At 34.5% G+C, this 22,805-nt stretch overlaps 1 protein-coding gene across 1 annotated transcript in view; it reads left to right on the top strand.

Annotated features, from left to right (window-relative positions):
• Positions 1–234: 234 nt before the first annotated feature.
• The window catches only part of LOC118749665 (lachesin-like), a 40,606-nt gene continuing 18,035 nt past the window's right edge, over positions 235–22,805 (top strand). The window contains exon 1 of the mRNA XM_036484463.1: positions 235–274. The gene's annotated coding sequence lies outside the window, so the exon portion shown is untranslated. The remainder of the gene's footprint in view (positions 275–22,805) is intronic.

The following is a 22,805-nucleotide window of genomic DNA, read 5'->3' as shown; positions in this document are numbered from 1 at the left end:
CAAATATGAAAAGCAAATATTTTCAGGTAGAGCTTCTGATTTTACAGACACGGTAGCTGAGTGACTTTTGAATAGCTAATGAGCAGCCGCTATGGTGTAGTGTGCTCGCTACCATTCCGCAGGGCCTGCGTTCAAGCCCGGCTTCCGACAAACATCAAAAACAAAATTTAAAAAAAAAAACAAAAAAGTGGTTTTCTAAAGCGGTCGCCCCTCGACAGGCAATGGCAAACCTCCGAGTGTATTTCTGCCATGAAAAACACTAACATACATATGTGTAAGCGGCAATCTATTATTATTATTATTATTATTTCTATACATTTGTCGTTAAAAATATACATATTTATATGTACATATATAAAAAATTTTAGGTTTTTAAATAACAAAAAACGCCGATTTACATAAACTTAATTTGAAGATTGTAAATCTGTATTCTGTTTTTTTTAGATGACATAGGTAATTTTGCAAAAGGACAGGAAAAAAATAACAGATTTTTTGTATATTTTTTTTTCATTTGTATTAAAAAAAATGAAGCTACTAACAGCGCTCTTACAGATATGTATTTGCATATGTAAATGCTACCAATTTATATCTAATCGCATGTACCATCGAATCGAATTTTTTTTTTGAGATCGCTGCTCTAGATAGCGAGTGTGCTTTAGCACGTTTAAATTGTATTGTGAAGAAAATAGCTGCCATTTTGTTTCATTCGATTCGAAACGTGTAATCACCCGATCATGAATGCCGCGACTCGGGCCCAGCTACAGATTCGAATTCTACAACTCAAAGTTAACCCTTCGGAGGGCGCGCTTTGAAAGTTAGTTAGTTAGAAAGTGCCGCAAGGTGCATCTCAAAGGTTGACCGCATTTTTTTTTATTTATGACATCAAATCATTCAAATAAAGCATTTCAATAATTTCTGTTTTTAATGAAATATATTATAAGCATTTATTTTTAAATTTTTATCCGTCATCATCAAAAGTGGTGTTGGTACATTCTACATATTGTTAAATTCATTGGAAGGCCTCGTATGCGGAATGTGTACAAACGTATGTACATGCACGCATTTCGCGAAAGCAGGTGGCATCCCTATTTAAAAAAAAACAAAAAAGACTTATTGCACAGCTAACAGCCAAGCCCTTTCAATTGACATATTATGTTTTAGTGCAACGAACAGTATGGACTTTATAAGACAGGCGGCAACTCTATTCAAAAAATAAAACCCTATTGCAGATCTGGAAGCTAAGTCCTTTCATTTGGCAAGTCAATTTTCAGTCCAACGAACAGCATACATCTTATTATTTTTCGTACATATAGCAATCCTCTTTGAAAAAAATAAAACTTTATTACACTTCTGAAGGCCAAGCTCTTTCATTGTACACCTCATTTTTTATAATTGGACGAACAGTGAAAATCTTACGTCAATAAATAAAATGCCTGAACGTATTATGTATATGTAAGGTAGTAATTTTTAAAAAGGTGGCAATCCCACTAAAAAAATAAAAGCTTTTTTCACATCCGGATGTCATATCCATTCACTATGTAACTCATATTTGAGTTAAACGTACGGTGAAGACCTTATAATTTTTAAAAAGGTGGCAACCCTACTAAAAAAATAATACATTATTGAACATCTAGAGGCCAAGGCCTTTTATTTGACATGCAACCTTTTGTAATGCATCGAACAGATCTTATGATTTTTTAAACAAGTGGAAACCCTATAGAAGTTCTAAGTACTGAAAATAATACCTCTATAGATAGAGATCATTTTAAACAAAATCTTGTTCAAATCCGTTCAGTAATTTTCGAGATTGTCGAGATTGGCGTGTAGAATTTGTCGGAAAAGTATAAAAATCGATTTAACCAAGTGGACATAAAAATCTGATAGCAACGTTCGAAGACTCAAAATAATATCTTACTTCTCACGTCTGAATACATAGTTATTTTCCGCCCAGGAGATTTTCCCCAAATTTTGCTTTCAGCCAGCGCTTTTTTTACGGTGTATTTAATATTCGATACTTGGGCTACTTGTTTTGGTTATTTATAAAAACCGACGCGACAAACGTACGGATATCCTCAAATATTTAGAATGCCTAAAAGTATGCAACATTAAAATATGCAATACAGCAACAAAACCAAGTCTAACAGGATTATTTCAAAAAACTTCACATGCCATAATATCCATACATATAAGCGATTAATACACACGCAAAGCCCACAAATGAGAACACTCAAAAACACACGTTTCTGAAGCTGCAAATTTTTACATACATAGATACATACATCCACACAAAGTAAAATGCGAACGAACAATGTGCTTATTAGAATACATGAAATTAGTTAGGCGCAAAATTGGCAGTTACTGTCCGCAGCAGTTGAAGTGCAGCAGCTGAAGTGGTGCCGGTCACGAGACCATGAAAGTGGTTAAGCAAAGTTGTACGAGCAATGGGGCGCCAAACACTGGGCAAAGCACACACATGCCAATGCGCATATTTCTACATACATACATACAAACATACGTTCTTGCTGATGACGGTGTAGAGTGAACTCGTGCTGCATTGCACATTTTTGTCATAATTACAAAAATCACGAATTCTCCATTAGCCACTCGCCGCCATTCATACATACATACATATGTACTAAGTAGGCAGCCTCTCGTCGGTGCGCTCAATTAAGTATCCACCAAATGTGGGGTACGTAAGTATTTCTTTGTCCAAGCATACAGGTTTGAACGCAACATAATTTGCCAACAACTGTCGTGTTGAATAAATAGTAGTGGAACAGCAACAACAACAACTAAATTAAGCAACAACATGGAGCATACTTAATAACAACATTAGCGGTGCGCAACAAAAAAGCAACTAAAATGGCTAGCCGGACTATGGGGTCGCGTACTTGCTGCCAACACGCGATTCACAAACTGAGAGCTGGCAGCATTTCTAATTATTTATTTACAGTTTTATTTATTTATAATTTTCGCATTTTTTGTTTATCATAATATGGCTAATAATTACGTCTTTCTTTCCGCTTGTGGTGTGCGATAATTAACAGAAGTTTAGCCGCTTCCGCCAAGCTGATTCATTTAAGGGATACGCGGAAATTTAAGGCGAAGTGTCATCAATAAACACTTTTCCAGCTGCATCATCCGCAGCTCTCAAACGATTTACTCGTCTCGATTGTATACAAGCAAAAAATTTAATTCGCTATATTGGAAGTTCTACCCACATAATTTCCCTGGCCCAGACGGTATCATATCGATAACGCTCTAGAAATTGCAGGAACTCAAAATATCCTGGCTAGAAAGGATCTACAAAGGCAGTATCTGCTTGACTTATATACCGCAAAGCTGGAAAAAGACTCCAATTTGTCTTGATTCCCAAACCGGGAAGAAGAAATCACGAGAAAAGCAAAATACTTCCGACCAATAAGTCTTACATCTTTCCTGCTAGAGTAATTGGAAAGGCTGTTGGACGAACTTTCTGGAAAAATCCAAACTTTTCAAGGTCCACCATGCACACTTCTAGGGCAGGTTAAAAGGAACTATCCTTCACAAAGAAGTGGGTGCCGAGTACTCGCCAATCGGACTCAAATAGTCAGGCTTCTGTGGAGCGCTGCAGCACGGTCGAAGTGGTATTCTTGACAAGCTTATCAAATTAGAGACAACAATTTTATATACATCCTACGATAGATTTCAGGAAAAACTATCAGGTGAAGAAGGGGATTGGCCTAGGGCAGGTTAGTTGGTGAGAATTCCACTAAAAACTATACTGACGGGTCCAAAATGGCCTGCAGTGTGGATGCGGTGTGTTCTCTGAGATGCTGAATGTCTCTCTCTCTCGTTTCGACTACCGAAATCTGCTGGCAAGCGCAGTTACTGGGAATCAAGAAAGCCTACAAATAATTAGAGAGGAACGGTATAGGAGTACAAAAAGCATATATTTTCTCAGATAGCCAAGCGGCATTTCTGCTAATTGCTAATACGCGCTGGAAAACCCTTCAAACCTGCAAAACTTCGAGGAATATATGACCTCAGTATGACAAACAAAGCTGAGGGGCTTCTAAAGAGGTCGAGAATGATGTGTCAGGTATAAAGGAACATTGTGGCAAACATGCAGCCAAATGGGTCTCCCGTACAACCCACGGTGCTGCAGCTGCAATCTTGAGGGAATTAAGGAAGGGCGAATAAGGTATGATATACCAGGTAGATTCTGCATCCAAAGTCTTACGGAGATTTCCAAACACCATTTCTAACATAAACAAGTGATTTGGCGAAACAGATGAATAATGAAAGCAGATAACAATCAGCGATCCCAGAAAACGCGTATCAAAATGGTTTTATGAGCGCTAATTGAGTCCTGAGCAAGTACTCAGGTGACGCTTCTAAATACCAACCAAGCACAGCGCACAGCCCATTGCTGGGGGGACGCCTTCTCACATTAGCTCGCTTCCGAGCGGATGATCGGTTACTACCTTGAGCACACGTATGCAAAATATTCGTCATTGGCAACACCCTGGTAACAAGCGATCAAAAATATCCCCCACATGCGTTTACTTCTGCAGTCGGAATTATCACCCCTGAAATTTGTTTTATTCTATTAAAATACTTTTGAAGTGAAACTTCTTTCGGCGGTTGGTTGGTTGGGAGTAAATTGGCAAATCCAACGGAAATGATTCTCACGGAAATGGTGGGGTCGGGTGTGCTCATAGTATTAATTTAACAAAACGTGCGGTTTAGGAATAGGATTTAGTAGTTAAGACCAATACAATAATCAAAATAAAGGTGAGTACGTACATAGATAGATGAAAAAGATATGAAACCAAGGTAATTATAAATAAAAGGATATAGATATAGACACAGAGATTTATCACACCTAAATTCACCATACCTTAACTCACCACACCTGAACGCACCACTATAAAATTCAACTCATCTGATTCAACCACACCTAAATTCACCACACCTTGACTTACCACAAGCGAACTCATCTCACCCATTCTCATCACACCTCACGTAAACTCCCCACACCTCACCTTAGTTTGGGAATCATTTCGGAATTTTAGAGGTCTTCAAGATTATCTGGACAAAATCGGACTTTCAAGACTATTTCGGGATTCTCGGGACTATTTCCATATTCTAGACATTCTCATAGTTATACATAAATCGATCTTGTTATCGATATATTTACAGATATTGTTGTCGACAAAATAATATATATTGCTATGTATATAATAATCGATATGTTATTGATATAACTGTTGTCGATATTTAAATCAATATACATATTTATCGAAAGTGTTATCGGTATTGAAATCAATATATTTGTTTTTTTATTTATCGACATTGTGTTCGATATCAATATAACAATCGATATTGCTATCAATATAATAATCGATACTGTTATAGATAAATTTTGCAATCGATATATCTGTCAATATTGTTATCGGTATATTTATAGATATATTCACGGATATAGTTATAGATAATTTTATCGATACAATAACTCATATTGTTATTGATATATTTACCGATATTTTTATGGATATAATCGATATTGTTACTTACATTTATATTTATCGATACTAAAAAACCCCGTTATAATTCCAAAAATCCCGATAGTCCCGAAAATGCCAATAACATCGCATAACTTGACATCACATGACATAAAATCACCTTGACATCACATCAAAAAAATCACCAGCTAGGTGAAAATGTATAAACATAAATATGAGGCGTTCAAATCGATCTGTCAAAATTTGGATTTTTCCATCAATTAGGCAAACCATATACTTATTGAAATTGGTATATCTCGGCTTCTACTAATCGTAGAGACTTCATCTTAACACCATTTGAAAGGTAGAGAAAGAAGCTTCATATATTTTTATGCGCATTTTATTTTTATCGTTAATTTTTATTATTACTAAAATGTATGTACGTAAGTACTATATTACTTTTAAAGTACTCAAATATATATCTTGAGATTAACAAAGCATTTTCTTTCCATTCGTTAAGTGCAACATTTATTTGGAGTAGTAATACTAAATATAACATTTCTATTATTCTGTCTTTGTGTATTTATTAATTTTTTGCTTTTGTAAATAAAAATATACGTATGTTATTAAAATAAACTGGGTCCATCTGATTTTTCGTTCTACAGTCAATTATTAAATGTCAGATAATGCAGAAAATACCGGAAAAATGCACACACATACTTACAAATATCACAACAATTGTTCATATTTCAAAAATAATTCATAGACAACGTATCACTTTGACAAACTATTGTATGTACATATAAGCATGTACTTACGTAGCTACTCGTACGTTATGCTAAAGCGCCGGCCACTTAATCATATGCTACATAAGTCAGCCGTGAGAAATTTATTTAGCACAACAATACATTTGAGTAGAGTATGTGCGTATGTATGTATGTATAAGTATAAGTACAATGCATTAGACTAACATGGTATCTAACAAAAAAAAAAAAAATAATTGGACTTACTTTTCTATTTATGACTCCATGTAAAAGTTTGTTTAAGGATGAGAGTACAGTATTGTCTGAAACCTCAACCAAGTTTGACGCAGCTGAAGGTTGTGCTCAATGTCACTCTACATAGCCGTATTAGTTTTGCGGACATCCCAAATTTAGACATGGTGCCGTACAGGCAGCTTCACTTCGTCCTATCAAAAGCAGCTTTAAATTCGACTAAAAGATGATGTGTGTAACTTCGCTTATGTATTGTCTTCTCCGTGATTTTACGTGCTCTGAAAATCCGGTCAACAGTGGACTTAACAGGTCTAAAGCCACACTGATAAGATCCAATCATTTGGTTCGAGTACCACTTCAGTTTTTCACACAGTATCGTCGACAGGACCTTGTCGCAATACTTATTAAGAAGGCTTACTACGCGATAGTTGACGCAAACGGCGGTATCTCCCCTTCCTATGGATTGGGCAAAGCACACTGAAATTCCAGCCAAGTATTTCGCCATTTCAAAGTGTCTAGAGGTGTTCCCTCCATATCTCAAGTGTATTCTGGACATATGTTACCATGTTTCCATTTTCATCATTGCTGGAGCTGGCCCCCAGGCTTAAAACCATTTGATTACTGTCTTGTTATCTTATAGGATTTTCCAGGGGCATTCCTGCCCCTCTCTGGAGATAACCTCTCCGAGCCGTTTGATATCACACGAGGTTTCAGACGAGGTGCCTCCCTTTCATGTTATAACTCTAATCCGATATTGGAGAAGATAATTAGAGTCACAGAACTTAGCCGCTCAGGAACAATTTACTACTTTTTAAGGGCGGTAATAATTTCAAGAAAATAGAGAATTTCATTGGCGTTAGTTGACACAGAAGAGAAATGACTGGCGTGCTGTTTTGGACTCGACCGCTTAGACGGTTACAGCGCCAATAAAGAAGAAGAAGAAGAGAATTTCGTTTACTTGGGAACCAGCACTGATACCGACGATAAGGTCAGCCTTCAAATCCATCGCAGAATCACTCTTGCCAAAAAGTCCTACTTTGGACTGAGTAGGCAAGTCAGGAGCAAAGTTCTCTCGACGTACAAAAACCACACTCTATAAATCACTCATCATGCCCGTGTTGGTATATGGCGCAGAAGCATGGACAATGACAACATCCGATGAGGCGGCTCTTAGAGTATTTGAGAGAAATATTTTGCGGAAAATTTACGGACCTTCACGCGGTGCAGACGGCTAGTACCGCAGACAATGGAATGATGACACTGACATAGACATAGTGCAGCGAAATAAAATACAGCGGCTTTGATGGCTTGACCGTGTCGTTCGAATTTATCAGTATTCAACTTGGAACCCGCTGGTGACAGGAAAGGTAGAGGGAGGCCACCTCTGCGACGGAAAGACCAAATGGAGAAGGACTTAGCTACACTTGACATTTCCAATTGGCCTCATTTGGCACAGTTCCTTTTTTATTGCACAGGGGCGCTCGCGGACCTTAGAAAAAAATTATGGAGTTTTTAATTAATTTCTTATAAACTATTAGGCCCATCGAAAAGTTATTTATACACGGCTTTCATTTGTCGTTCTTCGTATTACGATTTTTCAATATGTTCGTAAAATATTCGTGATTTAGCGGAACCATTTTTTTGTTTAAGCTAAAAAAAAACGGAAATATGCAATTATCTCGAAAACGTGCGCATTGAAAAAATATTAACTCGATTCTCGGAATCACCGAGCAATTCTACATAGGAATTGGATAGTGGCGTCTGGAGAACAACAACAAAACTGAAATTTGTGATCCAGTGTATTTATTTAAATGTGTTATTGAAACTTGTTTTAGGGATCAATTTAAAAAAAAACTTATTTTTACGAAATTTATTTATGAAATGTAACTTTTTGGTTTGACCCGCCACATACATACATATGTGCAGTGAATCAAATATGTAATCGGGTCTTGATTTTTTCAACTGTGCGTAATTTTTTTAAAGTAAATTTTTTTGTAATTTTTATATAAGAATATTGTACAAGCTTTAACCAAGACCTGTAAAGCAAATGAATATTTAGAAAAATCCAACAAATTTTCATAAAAATTTCAAAATTTTTAATCTGAACCTTTAGATAATTTTTGGATATTCAATTTATAGCCCATACAATTTTAGTCTAATTAAGTTCAAGTTTCAAACAGCTAAAAGATCGCGTTTATTTTAAAAAAATTTTGCGTTTTTTTTTGATATAGCAAGTGCAATTTACAAAAGCTGGCGTTGGTTTTTTGAAATTTCGTTGCGAACGATCTTTCGCGTTTTATTTCATAAGATATCGATGTATTACGTATATATATGAAAAAAGTGCGCAAAATCCATCAGCAAAAAAAATTAAATAAGTAATAAAAATCGAGGTGACTTTTTAACCGCTTAAAACTTACAACTCGTTAGACTAAAATTCTATGTGCTATAAGGCCGCGTAGCCACGAACGTTTTAAAGATTGATAATAAAAAGTTTGAAATTTTGATGGAAAGTAGTTGAATTTTTCGGAATTTTTTATAAAGTCTGTCACATGGATTTATGTGAATTTGGTTAAAGCTTAAACAGTGTTGCCAGAACTTTTTCGTCCGTCCGGCTAAATTGGACAAAAAACGAAAAAAAAATTTTTTCAACTAAAATTCACTAAATTCATTAAGTTATTTTTAGTTAACAACGGCTATAGGTAGCTAAGCTTTACACCACTCGTTATATAAATCACAAAAGCAGACACTGGTAAATTCGTTACAAATCGTTTTTGTTTAACAAAGGAAACTGTTGTATACGTAGCTCAGTTTTATATCAGAAGTCATGTTGATATTACTTAAATATAAAACAGATATCAGTTACAAACTATTACTTCATTTCTATTGAAAAATTGTGTCTTTTTGTATTGTAACATATACACTAGGTTGATTTTTGTCCTGCAAAATGGCTATATCATAAATCTGTGAAAGGGCTGAGGAAAACATGGCAACATTATTTCGAGAATAGAAAACGCCACTAATTTATATCGAACAAGCCGCTCGATTTTTCAGGTTTTTAACCATTCGCATTTTTAATGACCTGCTCACACTCTAAACATACCTATTAGAGAGCAATAATAAGCAACAATAAAGTACTATGTAGGCACTATTCACAGGTATTGTCATCCCAGACAGTTTTCTTTCACATCGAAATTCGTGATCTTTTTTTCTCATTCGTTGTTTTCGAAGTATTGCGAATAAAACTTCACACTTACATATATTTAAGACATTCATAACAAAAATTGTATGAATAAAATCCCCGTTACGTCCTTCCTTAGAAAAAATACAGTGACCCAAATGTGAAATGGGACGCGTCACTTTAGCAATCTTTGGCTACTTTTCTTTCGCTTATTTGATATTTATTATTTTTTCATGAAAATATAGCTGATTACTTAACAAACACCATATACATAAATAAATCCAAATTTCAGGCTTAGTGCAAAAATTGTGAAAATTTTTCAAAATTTCACCTAAAATTTTAACACTTACCGTTTATTTTTGGAACTTTTTTCTATGACAGTGTTACGCATTTCTTTCCATACAAAGTATGTTCGCCAATTTTGTATATGAGAAATATTTGGAACACCATTAAAAAACAAATTGCCAAAAATCAACGGTAAGTGTTAAAAATTTTGGTGAAAAGTTGCAGAATTTTCATAATTTTTGCACAAAGTATTAAAGTTGGTTTTATGCATATGGTGTTTGGTAAGTAATCAGTTATACTTTCATAAAAAAAATAATAAGCATTAAATAACCCAAAAAAAGTAGCCAAAACCTGCTAAAATGTTGCGTCCCAATATATATATATAGGTATATGTGTGCATATTCACTTAAAATAAAAATCATTGAAAATCGGCTCAGTATCTTAAGAATTTTCGGATCAGAAAGAATTTTCTTTAAATTTTATATAACACAGTCCGACATGAAAATTTTCTCCGAGATAAGGCTAGCCATTTCTAAAAGATTTTGGGTCGCTAAATTTAAAAAAATGGAAATTTATATTTTCGAATTTTAATAAAATAGGGCAAACGGCAAAATTGGCTACACTGAGCTTAGACAACATTTTTATAGAAAAATAACAACAACATTTATATTGAAAAACTTAGTAAATATCAAAAAAAAAATAGCAGGTGATCACTTACTTGAGTCGCTCGCTGCATATTGATGTTGATAGATAACGCATACGCCATGGCATGCAAGTAGTATATACATATATGTTGGCAGGCAAGTAATCAAGCAGGCTTGAGGTTTTTGGGGACTCTCTGCCTATGGTAGTCGCTTGGTACTCTTAAAAGGATGTTCCTGTTCAAAACTATTTCCATTTATATAGCAAGAAAATTTTTACTACTCTGGACTCCTATCAAAGTGTGCTTTCGAACTAGAGCGGTTAGTTGCAAATTTTTTTCGCGACCCAGTCTAATGTTTGTATGCACATAAGCAAACGTATGTACATTATAAGTATTCTTTTGTTACATATATGTGCTTATATAATCACAAGCGACCGCTATACATACATAACGACAAGCGTTCGGCCGCTAAAAGATAATTATAAAATTGTCTGTGTAATCGGTTTCACCGTGATTACAATCGTTTAATTTTTAATGCCATTTAAAAGTAATCGATAGTACTACAAATGTGGCATACATACATACACCCGCACACAAGCTTATACAACAAATTATTTTAAAATTAACTTTCCACACACACAATGCGGTCAAACAAATCCCATATCAGCGGGTAAACATTCACAAAAATGCACTTCAAATTACCGCATGCATGTGTGTGTGTGTGTGTATGTTTGTGCGTGTCTCGATATGTATGCATGTGTTAGCTGTTATGTTGAAAATACTGCGAAAATATGAGCATGTCAATCGAGTAAGTCATGGCGCATATGTCACACCAACACAACTGTAAACTTCCGCGCGCGCTCAATTGTGTTTAGGTGCCCAATGAGAAAAGTAGTAATGCGCTAATGTATCCAAAAAGTCGCTGCGATTCCACCCACAACAATTTCAAAACCATTGGAAAGGTTTCAAAATTGCCCATCATGCTCAACATTTCTTCAAAATTACAGATTACATCCACGTTTCCATATTATTATAAATCATCGAAGTTTCTAGTTATCGAAATTAACCGTGTTATTTATGTTTATTGAGTTATTGGAATATATAGAAGTATTCACATTAATCAATATTTATTTAGTTTTCGAAATTTATAGAGACACAGAAACTTAACTCGATAGTTATCGCGTTATAGAAATTTTATTAGATTATCGAAGTTTATTAAATTAATGAAATTTAACATGTTGTCGGTCTTTATTGAATTATCACAATTTATGGAGTTAACAAAATTTATCGAGTTATCGTAATGTAGCTATCTATAATGTAGCTATCGATAATTATTGTTTACCGAAATTCCTCGGTTTATCGAATCAAAGTTTTTGGAATTTTCAAGTATATCGAGCTATCGAATATTTAAGGTTGTCACTATACATATATTCATCGGTTTGTCGAATTCTATTGAGTTAACAGTGTGTACCAAAATATCGAAATTTTTGGAGCTATCAAAATTAATCGAGTAGTCGAAATTTATATAGCTATCCAAAGTTAATCGAGTTATCGATATCCTTGAAATGCATATTTATCGACAGCTATCGAAATTGGTCGAGTTATCGAGTTTTATTGAGTTTGCGGATTTTAACGTTTCACAAATCCATCGAGGTATCGATATATGAAATTTTAGAAATTTATCGACAAACTGCCACGGATCGATGCAATTTCAAGTCCTGCCGAATTCCTTCAAAAATATAAAAATTGGCAGTAACGTTTTAGTTACAAAGTAGAAGATTTTCCGGTAAGTAATTTTTTACCTTATAAGCCAAAGGCCATGCTAAGTTAGAAAACCTCTCCAAGGGTCTTGAAAAGTAGAAAAGGGGTCTTTTTACGACAAAAACGCATTTTGGAACAATACCATACATTACATTTTCCCACTGGGTATTTACGTATGTATACATATATCTGGCATAATAATGAATGCAATCATCGCTGGGAAATATACCACGCAGCCAATTGCAACCGACCCACTGATAGACAAGTTTAACCAGTATACTGCAAGCCGATTACTTACAAGCGGTTATGTTTGATTTGTCGGTTGGTCAATCTGAAGGCCGCTGGCTTGTCTGGCTGGCTGTCTGTCCTGTCTGTGCGCACTTGCTTTCTACATATGTACATACATACATACACTATTTGTTTGTCGGCCGCTTGGTAAATCTGTCAAGCGGTCAGCTAGACATTTCACAACTCAACGGCTAGCAAAATTGAAAGCAGCAAACACCACCATCACCACAGCCGCCAGCTTTTCAGCGTTGACAGGCACAATTGTCGGCGTCGTCGTCGTCGTCGTCGTCGTTACATGCCGGCACGATTCACATGCAAGTTCATATTTTTTGTTTTGTTTTTGAGTTTTACTCATGCTGTTGCGTTTGTTGTTGTTGTTGTCACCGTTGTTAATTACAAGCGATAATAATCAACTTCCGATTTTAAGTCGCATTCAACATGCCAGCAAGCGTTGTGCACACCAATCGCACACCAATCGCACACCCAACCAGCAGCAGCTGGTGAATGCAGACATCGCATATGCTGCATACTTCAAGGCGCTGGAAAAGTCAGCAGTAATATACACATGAGCGTGTATGGTCGACTACGATTGAGCGTACATTTTTAGTTTTGCATTATATGTGTATGTATGTATGTATTTACTTAATGATTTATGCGAATTTCATGCAGTGAAAAACGGCAACCGCAAGAACATAGGTTCTGTCAAAAAGCGAAAAAGGTAGGCGCTGCTTTTTAGCTTTTTATCGTCTATTTGTTAAATGGAGTACGAGTTAAATAATGAAGGAAATTAAATTCAAAGATCTCTAAGAAATTTCGAAGAATTTCTATATTACGCTTTTATTGGAAATATAAAGATTCTATATAAATACCCATGTATTGACTCATTTCACCTCCAATTTCAGGAAATGTTGCTAGATGACCATGCTCGTTAGCCATTCGAGATTTTGATCTTCTCTTGGTACTTGGCCTGATCTGCTTGTCAACCCAACATGTCAGATCCCTAACCCACCTGTAGTTATCCAGTTCGTGCAAAGTTAACCCTCTCAATACCATAGGGTTAAGTTGGGTTATTCTCGCTGGCGGCACGCCCTACATAGACCTATGAACTTGCTTGTGATGCCAGGTGGAGATTGGGGCTTTTGTTAAGTATATTCGAAGTAGACATGGGCACGGAACAAAAATTTCAATCCCGATCCCGCCCATCCCGAAATTCAATTTTTAAGTCCCGAACCCGCCCATCCCGACGTCCCGTATGTCCCGAAATTTCTCCTATCACTAAGATTAATTCACATTAATTAATTTTAAATTATAAAAAATCTGGCATCTTCTGGTAATTTTTTTTTTGTTTGTATTCCTTCGTCTTCGTGTCAATAAAATATACAAAAGTGATAATTTCATTAAACATTTTTAAGAAAATTTTCTGAATTTGCGGAGGTTGCGCGTTTTTTCGGGAGTGTCGGGAACGAATTTTGGACCTTCCTGATACGGCCCATCCCGACCATTTTGAAATCAGTACCGTGGCCCATCTCTCTAATATTATGCGCTCCTACTCCATCTTTCATTTTAGAGCCATCTGTGAAGAAATTAAATGTCTTTCGGCTATATTTAATGCTACCACGCCATCCATTTTCTTCGATAGAAGCCAGAAACTCCCTATACTAGTTATAACAAGGTATCATGCGGTCTTTTGGTTATTGAAAGCTTTTTGTGAATTTCAGAAGTGCTTGAAGTCCAAGTGTTGTAACGTCTTCAAGTTTATTTAACTCTGGAGCTCCAAAATATTAATCTAAATCTGGCAGCATAACTGCTCAGGGTTTTCATGTAACTTGACCTCAAAGTCCATAAACAGCGATTTTAGGTTATATTATGCAAACCGACATTTTTTTTGCTAATTTCTACTTAAAACGTCATTTGGTACTACTCTTTCACTTAAAAAATTAATTTTCCTTTGCGACTCGATTTTACTTTTTCCTAGTTTTCCTAGGCAGTTCTGTCATGCGGTAAACTGTAGATAAGCCTTATTAGGTTGGTTTCAACCCCCAGATTATGAATATATTTGACTTTTGACCCGAGGCCTTTGCAGCTGCGCCGGTGTTATGCCATCGGTCCCTGGCGACTTGAAGGGTTTGAATGAATTTATCACCCAGGCCATGCGAAGATCGTCCAGAAGGTCGGAGAATAACAGGACGCGAAGTACAAAATTTTTCAAAGAAGTACATTTGACTGTACTGCAAAGTACGAAGTACAAGAGCTAAAAAATGACGTACGTTAACCTTCGCATGCAAACGCAAACCCTTCACTAGATAGTACTCAATTTCAATGATATTTTTAGCACGCTGCTAGGCGCATAAAGGCATACATACTTACCGCTTTAAAGGCCAGTTTTATAAAACCTGTTAGCTGTGTTGCCAGCTCAATGTCATTCATTCATACAAGTACTTTTACTATTTAAAATAGTTACATTCATGCGTACATACATATCTAAAAAGTCAAACTGCTTTTAAACTCTTTGTACGCGTATCTCTACCGACATAGGGGGGGCCATTGCATGTCAAAACGCATAAAAGTAGACTATGAAAGCTATTATTTCACGAGTGTTTGGTTAATATCGTTACACGCACTTTTGAGTGTGTACGTTTGTGCGCCTGAACCACGAAATCATGAAATTGAAGCTTTTTTTTTTATTTTTGCTCCAGGAGTTTACATATGCGTATTTAAATAATTCATTAACTCGTTAGTGAAAAGTGAGTTATTGAGAAAATTTTGTCTGCATTTTTCTTACTTTTTCACATTTTAAAGATTCTTGAAAATTAATACTTTACACTTGAATGACACCTGCCTCTATCGATGATAAGCTTTAAGCTGCATCAACGCATATGCGCTAGGTTAATCCGCTTAAATTCGTAAGTATTTGATTATAATGTGCGTATAATTAGTAAATTAGTTTTCTCCAATTGACAATACAAAACAAATTAATAATTCATAACTATGCATCTAGAATGGAAGTTAATGGCTAATTTTGAACTTTGAACAGCATTTTAAGTTAAGATTACAAATGTGCAAATGCTTGTAGATACATACATATGTATGTATTCGTGTAACTTGAGTAATGTAATTTAATGCAGTCAAACTTCCGGCAGCTGCTTCTTACCAGTAACAAAATTAATTTAAAATTTAATTTGCAATTCCCTACGGCTTCAATTACATTGTTGCATTTTGTAAAGCTATTAGGTATTAAAAGCTCTTTTCGTTAAATAGGTCTCGTTTATTTCATATCCTTTGTTAGATTTTCCCCCTCAGCCATTATGCTATGGTTATAATTTAAAATGACTTTCTTGTCAATAACTAAATATGTCAGTGCGTTTGTCTTTTCAAATTAAGCATACGTATGACCATAAGCACAGACATACTTAAGTATCAACACAAAAAGTATGTATGTATGTATATATGTATTTAAATATATATGTATCTAGGATTCACATAATTGCTAGGCGGCTTTCAAATGGCTTCTTATTATGGTCATCCGGAAGTCTATTATTAAAATATTCAATTATTGATTTTAACCTTATTTATAGGCACTCTGCAATTCCAGTCTTTTAATTTTATATGTATAGATGTATTTAAGTTATGTAAATTTTGTTTGAATTGATTTACAGCAAATATACGTAATTACAATTTTTTATACTCTCTTTGCCACCTTCCTTTGTTATAAATTTTTCCCAATACAAAAAATAGCAGTACTAGCAATACTAAATACAGTATTGATCGTAGAAATGAGCAGAGTAATTCCCGAAACTGTTTTCAAAATTTTTCTAACACCCTAAAACGCTCAACTTATTTTTAAAAAACCATTTTCGCATGACTTCCGGCGCTAAAAAATTTTTAAGGTCGGTTATTTTTTAACAAATTTTCAGTTTTTATTTGTGGAAATAGTATTTAAGGAAATAGTAAATTTTGTGAGAACATTGTAAATGTGTGGAAAGTTTTTGGAGTTAATCTTAAATGTACACCAATTTTTACTATTTTTAACACTTTTTCAAATTTTGGAATTTGGAATTTTTTACAATATATTCAAAAATATTTTATTTTAAAAATACGGTTCATACTACAACAAAAAACATAAAAATATAATTCCTAAAACTTGTGCAAAACTCGGGAAAATTCAAGAAATTTTCATTCAAATTTTCAAATTTTTTATCAGATTTTTTAGAATTTTTTTTTGAGTATGCAGATTTGTAGCCCAATTAACTTTATTATAATAAATAGCAAGTTTGAAGTGGCTAGGACTTACCGTTGATATTTGGCAATTTTTTCACGCAGTTTCTTCCATACAAAAAAACATTCGAAAAATACTTTGTACAGAAAAAATGCAAAACACCTTTAACAAAAAGAATTCTCAAAAATCAACGCGATTTGGGCTAACTTCAAGCTTATATTTTTTATACTAGAATTTAATGGGCTACGAAACTGCATACTGAGGAAAATTCCAAATAAACGGATTAAAAAGTTGAAAATTTGCGTGAAAATTTGTTGGAATTATCCCGAGTATCACTCAAAGTTTAGAAATTATATTTTTATGTTTTTTGTTGTAGTACGAACCACAATTTTATAAAAAATTACCGGAAAAATATTAGAATAAAAATATTTTCATATATATATAAAATATTTGCTGAAAATTTCACAAACTTTTTTTAATCTTAGACAAAGCTTAAAAGTTATATTTAAATGGTTTATATTATATAATTAACTATATTTTTATAAAAAAATTAACACAACTTTGTTTATGAAAATCGTTAGGGATGTTGTAAAAAAATTTATTTACCGAAACTTTTTCTAGTGGGTGAACACTCTAAAAAATTTTTGTTCAAATCTACGCTTATTTAGTGAGGTAAAAAGCTTCCTCTCTCAATCTATGCATATTTACATACCGTGTTAACAAAATTAAACTCTGCTTGTTTATTTTTACTTACCGTATGTGCTGCGTAGAACAAATTTCAAATTTGTTTGTTAAATTTAAACACTTATGGCCTTGTAAAAAATTAAATAGATTTAAATTCTTATTTTTTTTTTTATGAATTTGGGTGTTATTGTATACAATTTCACAGTTTACATATAAAATGTTTAAAATTTGCTCTAAGAATTGTTGCTTTAAATTTACGCATATAAAGAGAGGTAACAAGTTGTCTCTCCTAATGTGTGCAATTTTACACACGGCGTTAATAATATTAAACTCTGTCTGTTTACTTTTGCATGCAAAATTTGTTGCCTACCGCAAAATTACACATATATATTTAAAATTAATAAAAAATGAGCATTTAATATTTATTATTAGTAGAAAATGTATTTTTACGTTGAAAATGTTTGCAATTTTAAACACTTCATGTTCAAAAATCAAATTCTCAACATCTTACACAGATTCTGGTTGAAAAACAAACACTTTCAGTAGTAGTTTTACATTTACTTTTTAGGGTGTATATTTGGACTGTGTTTTACGATAGTTCCAATAACCCAATAAAGGTGTTTTTTAAACAATTTCATTTCTCTATTCATATGCTTCGAAAGCAGCAAATACCCTCTTCTATACTTCAGCTACTAAAATATGCTTAATTTACGAAAGTAATTAAATGCTATTTCATTTCCGTTTTCGTAATCAGTTTTTCAGCCAGAAGTTGATACATACATATATGTGTAGCTGTGTGCTAGAAAAGTGAATGCAAATGGAAAACTTCGTTTTTAAGTGAACGCACATATTCGTTTGAGTAGTTCTAAATTTCTTTAAGTGAATAAGTATGCAAGTAAGTCTATAGGCAACACTTTGGCGTGCGCTTTGTATACTCCATTTGCCCCACAGGTATATTCCATTTGAGCTGTATTCCCATAATACAACCACAATTTCACAATTTCATGCCACATGCAAGGCGCACAGCGCATGGAAAGTTTGTGTGAGCGTTTGTAGGCGTTTTTATACACGTGTGCATCCATCCACACATGCTATCCCTCGCTTGCAACACGTTAGCACTGCCGGTGTCAGTTTGCGCGCGCTCATAGTGTGGAGCATATCTTGGCTCACATCTGCCGCCTTTCAACTTTGACGCCGGTTAGCAATTTCCCTTTAAGTTTTTTTCAATGCTTCGTTCTTCATTATTATTTCCTTTTTCTTTTTCTAGCTACAAAATGTAGTACTCGTACATATGTAACTAAAAGGTTGTTGCTTTGCGTTGGTTGTGTAGCGGTAAAATATTTTCGCTTACAATTCGTTGTTTTTAGTGCCAACTGCATTGCCCTGGTAATTTTTAGCACCACATTTGGATGTAGCGTCATTGCAGTGGCATAAAAACTGAACTACATTAAGGTGGGCAACAACAACAACAACAACAACAACAACAAAAAGCAACTACACACACACACGCTAAGCGCTTTAGCCGCTTCGAAAGCGTTTCCTTGTAGCCTTGAAGTGTTTGAAAGCTTTGCGCGCGAGCAACAACTGGGTGTAAAGTAGGAAAGTTGGTATATACATACAAATGTACGTATGTATGCACATAAGCATAAGTATATGAAAAGTGGTGAAATTTACACAACTTAAACACGCAAATCGGCAGCAAAAGCGGGCAACAGTGGAAATGTAATAAAATAAAGGAAAGTTAAAAAAATAAAAATAAAATACAAAAGGCACTTAGCATTGGCGCACAGCGTAAAATTTACTCGCTTCGCAATGCAAGCAGTTTCGGTTAAATAATTTTTGTAGCTTTCTTCGTTTTAAAATTTTCTTTGCTCTATCCAAACTTTGCTACTGCCATTACTATCCGCGAAAAAAACGTTATTTTAAACTTGAAACTTTTTAATATGCAGCCGCTCTCACTGGCACGCTATGCCACGCTCCATGGCACCCTTCACTTTTAACTGCAAGTCTATAATTGTCTGCTGAGCTGTTGATTTCTTTGCTGCTCTTATTTACCGTCTTATTAGCGCTCAATTGTCTGCTAACTTTATTTCAAGTGGCTGTACAATTATTTAAGCAACTAGTTTTATGCCAGCAGATTCAGTGTATTGCAGGGAAAATGTGAATTTTTTTCATAAAATTAATACAAACCTTTGAAGGTCACAGTACTTAATTGTGACATGATTTTCACTATGGCACTTAAATTTGCAAGGAAATTCAAAATACTACTACTCTTTGTATCCAAGTTCACGACCAACAGTAAACGAATTTCCACAATCCGCATAAATACCGAATTCAATAACATCAGCCTAATTTGCGGGCACGCACCGACCGAGGTAAAGGACGATAATGGACCAGAGGCCGTTCTAACTATTAGCGCCAAGGAGATGCGTATGAACGCTGCCCCCACCAACATGTTAAAATCGGTCTTAGCGACTTGAAATCCAGGGTAGACAATAAAGGCATGGTAGCCGCTGTGACTGAGTGGGTAGAGGTGCATAATACTTCCCCGTAGGACCTAGGTTCGATCCCTGATCCGGTAGCATCTAAATTATTAAAAGTGGCAAAGCTATGTGGAATGTTTGGGCTCGCGGATTACGAATCTGAAGTGAGATGCTAAAAACTTAAAATGGAGGATCCAATATGTCAGATGACTTTTAAAAAAAATGATAACATTTTTTTTTTCAAACTTTGTATAGAGGCATTTTTGGGGGTTAGTGATTAGAAATCTGAAGTTAAATTTGGAAAATTCAAAATGGTGGATCTTATGCAAAAATACAAAAAAGTTAGACTGTCAACTTCAATTACACTTTGTTAAATATATTTTGAGCGCAGTAACAAATAAAGACGAAATGGTATAAATATATTTGGTATTAAAAAATCTCGCTTTGTTTGCAGAGTGCCCTGGCCTTGATAAGCAACTGCTCGGAAACTTCAAAATTATTTTAGAATGTTTATCGTGTTGTTATTAACTAATAAGCTCCGTTTTAAGGCGTTTTGTATCGAAGCTGCTGCGATCTAAATGTAAACCTCTGACTGGTATCTAATGTCCACAGCATTTTACATGCATATATGGGTGTTTCGATCGGAAGGTCCACCACGACAAAAGAAATAAAAAAGTAAATGCGCCTTGGCCACACTGGAGAAGTGAAACTTACGTTACATACATATCTATTTTGTCTCATAACCAATATACATACATACATGCATCTGCTTTTGCTTAAGGTTATATTTTATCTTTTTTCTATCTAATTACATTTGTTATCCTAACGAAAAAAACCGCTAAATATCGATAACAAAAACGATAAACATCGATAACAAAATAGATAAATATCGATAACAAAATCGATAAATATTGATAACAAAATCGACAAATATCGATAATAATTTGGATAAATATCGATAGCAAAATTGACAACAATATCGATAACAAAATCGATGAAAATATCGATAACAAAATCGATAAAAAGTCTTTAAATATATCGATAAAAATATCTATAACAAAATCGATAAATATCGATATCAAAATCGATAACATAACGGATAACAAAATCGATATATATCGATTAAAAAATCGATAAATATCGACAACAAAATCGATAAATATAGATAACAAAATCTATAACTATCGATAACAAAATCAATAAAAATATCGATAACAAATATTGCTAACAAAACAGTCAAAAATATCGATTACAAAATCGGTAACAAATCGATAAAAATATCGATAACAAAATCGATATAAATATAGACTATTATATCCATAAGTTCCGAAAATATCGATAGCAAAATTGATAACAATATCGATAAAAATTGCGATAAAAAAGTCGATAAAAATATCGATAACAAAACCGATAAAAATATCGATTATTTTATCGATATGTCCCGAGAATCCCGAAAATCTCTAAAATCCCAAAATAGTTCCCAGATTGAGTATCTGTGTCTCTATATATTTTTCTCTTTAATTACCTTTATCTCAATCTTTCTTCCCCTATCTTCATCTTAACTTTTATCGGTATCCTCATCCTCCTCTTTGTCTTTACTTTTATATTCATCATTTTCTTCACCTTTGCCCTTGTATATGTAAGTAAAGTGTTTAAATTTTACCTTGGTCTTCATTTTTGCCTTTATATGTACGCGTCTTTGTTTTTATTTTTATACCCGAGCGCACTTGTGCACAAGGGTATTATAACTTTGTTCACATAACGGTTGTTTGTAACAGCCAAAACGAATCGAGATAGGTATAGACAAATTTATACATAAATGCTCAGAATGAATAGAGAAATCGATTAAGCCATGTCTGTCTGTCCGTCCGTCTGTCCGTCTGTCCGTCCGTCCGTGTACACGATAACTCGAGCAAAAATTGAGATATCTCAACGAAATTTGGCATGAAGGTTTCCGTTAATTCAAGGTAGATTGGTATTGAAAATGGGCGAAATCGGACAGTAACCACGCCCACTTCCCATATAACGGTAATTTCCAGAAATACGAAAACTACGATATTTTACTAACTACTAAAGATAATTCACTCAAAATTGATATTTACAATAATTTTCAGACGAAAAATAAGAATATTATACATTTTTGGAAAATGGGCGTAGCCACGCCCACTTATGGTTACATGTGTATATCTTGGTAACCGCTGCACCAATGTCTTCCAAACTTGGCACAGTTGCCGACCTTGGTACAGCATACTAAATGGCCGATAGTTTAAAAAATCGGACAATAACCACGGCCACATCCCATATAACGGTAATTTAGAGATATACAAAATCTTCGATAAATCAGTAAATATTAAAGCTAATTTATTCAAAAGTGATGCTTGCAACAATTCTTTACCAAGGAATGAGTTTATGATAAAATTTTGGAAAATGGGCGTGGCACCGCCCACTTATGATCACATGTATGTATCTCGGTAACCGTGCCACCAATTTGTACGAAACTCGGTATTTTTATTGTGCTACGTCACGTGACGTTTCACACTTGGCGTTGTACAAGAAAATTGAAACAAGTTGCATTAATTCGAAAAACTATAAAAACAACTAGAATTGCTCCAAATCATATTAAAATAGTGGAAATAAGCGACAAGAATTAACAAGGCGAACTTAGCACAGTGCGTAGGCAACTGGCTGAGTCAGTGAGATCGTCGGTTCGAATCCTACTGAAAGAAGTCTGATGAGGAAATGTGTTGATTTCCGAAATAGCTATCACTTCTACCACTTTTTCAAAT

Source organism: Rhagoletis pomonella, unplaced genomic scaffold, assembly GCF_013731165.1.
Source record: "Rhagoletis pomonella isolate Grant_MI unplaced genomic scaffold, Rhpom_1.0 Rhpom_scaffold_00030, whole genome shotgun sequence".
Lineage (NCBI taxonomy): Eukaryota > Metazoa > Arthropoda > Insecta > Diptera > Tephritidae > Rhagoletis > Rhagoletis pomonella.
Note: the sequence above shows the minus strand (reverse complement) of the source record. Positions and strands in the feature narration are given on the sequence as shown.